Source organism: Pseudopodoces humilis, chromosome 9 (assembly GCF_049639895.1).
Source record: "Pseudopodoces humilis isolate 2021_Gansu_Grassland_sample_001 chromosome 9, ASM4963989v1, whole genome shotgun sequence".
Taxonomy (NCBI): domain Eukaryota; kingdom Metazoa; phylum Chordata; class Aves; order Passeriformes; family Paridae; genus Pseudopodoces; species Pseudopodoces humilis.
In genome coordinates this window covers 17,743,248-17,749,838 of record NC_142208.1, presented here as the reverse complement: position 1 = coordinate 17,749,838, position 6,591 = coordinate 17,743,248, and positions in this window count along the sequence as shown.

Here is a 6,591-nt window from a genome sequence, read left to right as displayed (position 1 = left end):
TGCAACGAGCTGATGCAATATATCCAGCATGCCAGCTCTAACTTTCATCTTTCTAGTATGTACAGAGAATGTCCTCTTGCTTCATTTGATAATGATTGGCATAGTCAAGTATCTGTTTGGAAAACAAAATATGGAAGGAGACTGGTGGATGTTCTCTCACATCTGTGCACTCTGCTGTAGCCTGTGGACTGGGGGTACAAGTTGGTTGGTTGACGGGAGGTTTGGGGAATTAAATGTGTATCTTTGAAAACTGGCATTAGAATCTGATTAGATGGCAGGAAAGGCTGTGGAAAGAGGTAAAGAGGTTAAAAGTAATACTGGCACCAGAAAAGAAGCAGATACTTGCAAATAGTGAAGTGCTTACTCTTCCAGGGTGTCTGAGCATTCATGCTGCTATCCCACTCTCAGCTCCTTTTTCAGTGTGTCTCCATCAGAAAGTCACCTCCCTGGGCATGGGCCATGGGTTCCTTCCCCACATCTTTAGCCATGACTTGCTCAGAGGTGTTTCCTAAGTCATGGTACTAAGGTGTACCCACTTGCAGGTTCTCTCCTAGGTGGAAATGAAAGTACCAGCTCTCTCTGAAGTGTGTCATGCACTCAGCTCAGACATGGAGCTGGATGTGCATCAGCCCAGCTCTGACAGGGTTTTCCAGCCAGTAGCTTGTGTCTTGGCTGGATGGCTATTGCTACTGGCCAATGTAGCCTGACTCTTCAACTCAGTCTCCCTTGCTGGAAAATCAGTTGCAGTGATTCTCACTGGCTGGAAGATTGAACTAGTTTCAGGAAGCTGGTTCAGGAAGTCCTGCCAGCATATCTGAACTTGCTTTCCTCTTTTTGCAGGGTGAATTTAACTCTATAAACTAATTTTGGGATTGTCCCTTTCCCAACTCTCAAGCATTCCTTGCAACAGTATGATTCTCATTGCCCCTAAAAAGAAAGGCCTCTTACTTCTTAGTCATCCCATGGGAAGTAAGCTACCCTTTTCCTATCAATCCCCATTTTACATGTGGGGAAATGGAATAAGAGCAATAAAATTCAGTAGATCAGCTCTAATTTGAGGTTCTTCCTTTCTAGAGAGAGCATGAGAAAGTTGTGTATCTGAAGCATGCTAGTTTTATGCTTCTAGAGAGCAGACAACAGGTGCAGGCCTGGCTGCTTGGAATTACTTGCTCTGTTGCATGTTGAGCAGAATATAAACCCCAAAAGATGTGTTTCTAACTAGCAAGCTTCAACCAACAGCTGCTCTTTCCTGCTACAGTAATAGCGATGTGGTATCTAGGAAGAAATTGCACACACTGAGATAGTATCACAAGGGCGTAGTTTTCTTTATTTATACTATAAAAAGGCATAAATATTTTGCAATCTGATGTGGCTGGTACATTTAGAGGTTAACTGAGTCATGGTCTTTTATGGCCAGAAGATGGGGGTTTGATTGCTTAGACTGATCTCATCATAACACAGGCATTTGGATTTCCCTGAAGCATTTCCCTCTTCAAATTCAATACAGGGGTGCTTGATCTAGGAGTCATCTGTGAGATGATGTACCAAGACATGACTCACCCTGGTGCTTGAGACACTTGTCTCACTGGTGAATTCCTCCTGCTGTGAAAGATAAATGCTGTGTTTCTAGATCAGTGTGCATTCTAGCTCCACATCTTGCAACAGATGGCATTCTTGCAGCAGCCTTGTGTGACTGAAGATCCTTCTCTGACCATGTTCCCTACTACATGCTTCCCCTTTCTTTTGATAAACTGAATAATTTCCTGAGTCTTTTGCTGTAAGACTTATCTGTTAACCACTGTGTGCACAGCGTGTGGGCAGATGACAATGATGATTAAATGGCTATTTCAGTCATTATTTCACAGGCTGCATTTCCTCATGCTTGCAACTGTGTATCTGCAGTTTTTCCATAGATTTTTGTCACAAACCGCACAGCAAATTATCTGTGTAGCTGAACAAATTTCCTGTTTGTGCGTATGCAAGCAGAGGACAATACCTTCAGGGAGTAAAAGAAATACTGAGTTGTTCAAATATTTCCTTCTTAGAATTGAGTGGGGACCTGGACTTCAGTAGGTCCCTGTCAAGCTTCAAATTCAGCATGCTGTATATCCAGCAGCCTTTTAACTTTAGATTTGCAGTGTTTAAAATCCAATACTTGGTGATTAGGCTCAATCTCTAATTACATAGCTGAGTTGCTGTAGAATCGTAGAGTAGTTTGAGTTGGAAGAGACCTTGAAGATCATCTAGCGCTAACACCCTGTCACGGAGGGTTCTATCATCAATGCTAGAAATATTTAACTTGTATTTACCTTAATCAGGGTTTGCTCTAATGTTCATTCAGGCTTTTGTCTACCTGTATAGAGCAGAATACAGCAGAGATTTCTGGGGAGCCTAGAGTTACGTGGAGCTGTGCAAGATACAGCAGAGAAACGCCTTAAACTCAGTGCAATTACCACAGTCTGTCAGCAGTGGGAATTAAACATCCTTTAATACAGGACACTGAAGAACCATTTCATTCCCAACTTGGTGCTTGTTGTAGAGCTCCTCCTTCACTCTTCAGTGCCTTGTCTGAGCACTTCCCTCACATGCATGAAGTGACTAATGTCATGTGCAAACTAGCAGCTGCTGCGTGTCGATCCTCCCTCTCCCCTTGCTGCCTTTTCACAATCCCCTTCAGGAGAAATCCCATAGGCAGGTGGTGTGTTGGTCTTCCTGCAGACATGGCAGCAGAAGGTCCTTTTGTCTCTGGGGGAAGTACAGCAGTGCCACTGTCTCTGGGGGAGCTAAAGCACTGGATGATTCTCATTTAAATGGCTGCAGATACTTTATAATGCAGTGCTCTTTGTTACAGCCTGCTGCTCTCAGATGGATCGTCTGCTTCACTTGACCAGTAAGCTGAGCCATGCCATTTGTCTCAAAGATACTGCAGTCATGACAGCAAGGGGAGCTCTTTCTGCCTCAGGCAGTATCAAATACAGACTCCAACCTTCATTTTCTTTCTGGCTCTAGGGTCAGGTCTAGACAAGCTACATGACATAATGAGCCAGTTCTCACTCATCTGTGAGGAAAATGTTACAGGGATCATTGTCAAAGCTGGTTGGTAACTTTTCAGATCTGCCACCTTCATGTTTTTTGCATGTTCTAGAGAGATGTGTCTGTGGCACTGTCTGCTGCCACTCATACCTTCTAATGGTTAGCAGCCATCAATCTTCAACAGTAATCAACAATTAGCATTAGCCACTACCCTAATAATTATAGGCTACTCTGTCTGAGGACATGTTTGCCGAAAAGCAGACATGCATGGTGACAAAGCCAACCTGGTAGGCTGATGATCAGGTGTCACAAAGTGTTTGGGTAAAGCTTTGAACAGTTTGGCTTCGGTGCTTGCCTGGTTACCACTGAGCTCCAAATGGTAGAAAAGCTGTGTTTCATCAGGCCTCAAACATGCAGATCTGGTTTGCCTGGCCCTGGGGAAACATCAAGTCAAAGGCAGACTTCCTACCCTCCTGTGCTTGTGGGAGGTATGTTAGTGTTGCCTGGTTTTCACCTGGCCACTGCATTTGACCCAATGTAAACAATCACATTAACAGGCTTCCTTGTGGACTGCAGAAAATCAGAGGTGATTTTGGCGTGAAAAAAAATGGGGGTTTTACATTTTAACCTAGAAGCAATGGATTTACACCACTGGAATCCTACTTAAGCCTGGTTTGTATCAGTATTTTCAAGCTGTTTCATCAGCAGCATTTCACAGCAGGTTTTCCTTGTTTGGGGAATAAAAGGCCATCTGGAAGCCTTCTCCTTCCTAGGAACTGTACTGCTGAAACATTACTTTTCTGGCATCATTAGATCTCAAAGGCTAATGAGTGCTACATGATTTAAAAGTGGGGTTACTGGTACTTCTGTCTGCAGAGTGGAAGTGAGTAGAAATAATCAATAAGCATGGCCAAGGTTTAGGTATGTTTCTTCTCCCTTTGTTTTACAGGCCTAACTTGACAGGAAAGATATGAATAGTTCTCAAAGTATGCATGAGAAATGTTTCTAGAAAGAAAACTTTCTTATAACTACTTGTGTCTCAAAAGGAAACCAGCAGATCCGGGTAATAAAATGGATGTGGGAGGCTTTGCAAAATACATGTACTGAAAGCAGAGGCTCTGAAGAGAGCAGTGACAGAACAGGTTTGAGCTGCATTTGGGTGACCCACAGAAAAGTCTGAGGCTTTGCTGAAGTAATGGACCATACTCAGATGTACAAATTGATTGAAGCAGCTAATGACAAAATGTCTCTCCATAACATTTTTGGGAGTTACATAGGTGGAGATCCAGAAAGTATGTTTGGGAATAAGCCAGCAACTCACCCACAGTCTGGATATGTTCTGGGTGAAGGTTCTTGGCTCTGTTTATGTGAAAAATCTCCCAGAACGGGTGTTACAAATCATGAAAAGGGAATTTCTGCTTCAGCATTTGACCCAGTGTGTGGAAAACTGCCAAAAGAGACTCAGTGGGACTGACCACATGTGATGGGGCAACACTAAAAATTCAAGATTTTATAAACACTGACATCTTGTGAAACCAATTCCTGAAAGACCTCAGAAGTTATGTGAATCCTAGTATCATAGAATATCCTGAGGTGTTAGGAATCCACAAAGCTCACTGGGCCCAAGTCCTGGCCCTGCACAGGAAAACCCCTGAATCACACCATGTGCATGAAAATGTTATGCAGCTGCTTCTTGAATAATATATAAATACAAGAATAATAAAAATATATATAAAAACAAGAATTAAAGGTCTCACAAGCAGGTTGTTGTCTGAAGGCTTCAGCTGCTTTCAGAAACATGCAGTGCAACCTCACTTCATGGACTAAACTTTTCTGTGCACATTTCCTTCCCCTTTGGCAGAATGTGCTGTGCAGCAAATGGGAGAACCACAGGGAGGAGGAGAGAGCTTGTCCTTTTGGTGAGATACTACTCTGAAAAAGTTACTGGGGAGACTTGCAAGAATCATGTATGACTTGGCACTGGTAGAGAGTTAAACACACTTTATTTAAAAATCTGAGGATGATAAAGAGTGATGAGGGGTAAATTAGGAGCAACTTTTTGGACACTTTTTGACAACACATATGTCAGCATACAGCTTGTATATATATATCAAGAGAAACAGCCTTACTGATATGTGTTTGCCTGGCTGTTTCTTCAGGCAATTTCAAGAAAAGTAATTCACACAAAATACTTCCAGTGGAGCATGAAAGCACTGTTGAGTGAAACAGTGCTTTGGTTTGGTTTCATACCACTTTATCTCTTTTAAAACTTTATCTCCTTTATCAATAGAATCACTTAAATGCTGCAGCCAAAATCATGTCAAGAGCCAGGAGCTAAAGAGAGAAAAATTCAAATAAGGACAGCTGCCGATTGATTTATCATTGCTGACAATTTTTGAACTCAGTCTGTCTGAATCTTTAAAGATTATGCTGGCTGTCTAACAAGCAAAAATTCATTGTGCTGCAGGGACGGTAAAGCCAAACTGCATTAGTTTGTGGCTTCATCATTTATAAATGCACATTTTAACAGGAGAACCCAGTTTAGAGGAGTCAGGAGAATAAGGAAAAATCCTTTAACAACTGGAAAAAATCTAATGGGTACAGTTATATATCTGCAGTTTTTCTGTGGTACTTCTTTATGGTTTTGTTTATTGCTTTTGGTCTCGTTTGATCTGCCAAAGTTCATCTGTCTATAGGCCTTACACGATAAATGTTTTCACTATGAGTAAATTCACTGGGAAAAAAGTGCATGTAAAACCAAGTTTCCTGTTAGTAACGGGGGGCACAAGTAACAAATGGTATTTTCACACCAAATTTTCTTAGGCCAGTAACATTTCAGAATATATTTTGGGTGTATTTTTGGTTTTCCAAATCTTGGGCCCCTTAAAGCTGGAAAATGTCACTTGTTTGTTCCTAAGGCAAAGTTAAATCACCAAACTGTTCTTGTATTCTTCTTATTCTTCAGCCATTCACATAGCTAATTAAATTCATAGGACCAGTAAATGCAACTTTTTTTCATCGCAAAGAGTGTAATTATCCAGTCCTCCCTTTAAAGTTGGCTGGCTTTCACCAAGGTTTTTGAAGGAAGAGCTTAGCTTTTTATTGCCATAACAGGTAAGATTCAAATTCTGTCCTTTTCTTCATAAATAAGACAGCATCTTGCCACTAACAATGCTGATTTTCAGGCTCTGAAAATGACTCATAACTGCCTGTGTGAGTTGGTGTCACCCAGATGGAGCCATATGACCAAGATGGCCCTTCACACGCTACAGCATGAGAACATACTGACAGCAAAAGAAATCGTGCACTGGCTCCCCATGCCCCCCATGCTGGTGAGGGCAGCAGGAACATTGTGAGAGCTTTGCCAGCGCTCTGTGTCCCCAGGCATGCAGTGTCCATGGCCTGACTTCCCACACCTGGAGCACTGGCAGGACACAGCTGCACATTCGGGCCTGGAGACGAGGTAAGAGAGGGCAGATGTGATGCAGCTGTGGAAGGGTTTTGGCATTCAAGGGTTGGGATGTGAGCCAGTGAAGAAAACCAGAGAGAAATACCTGA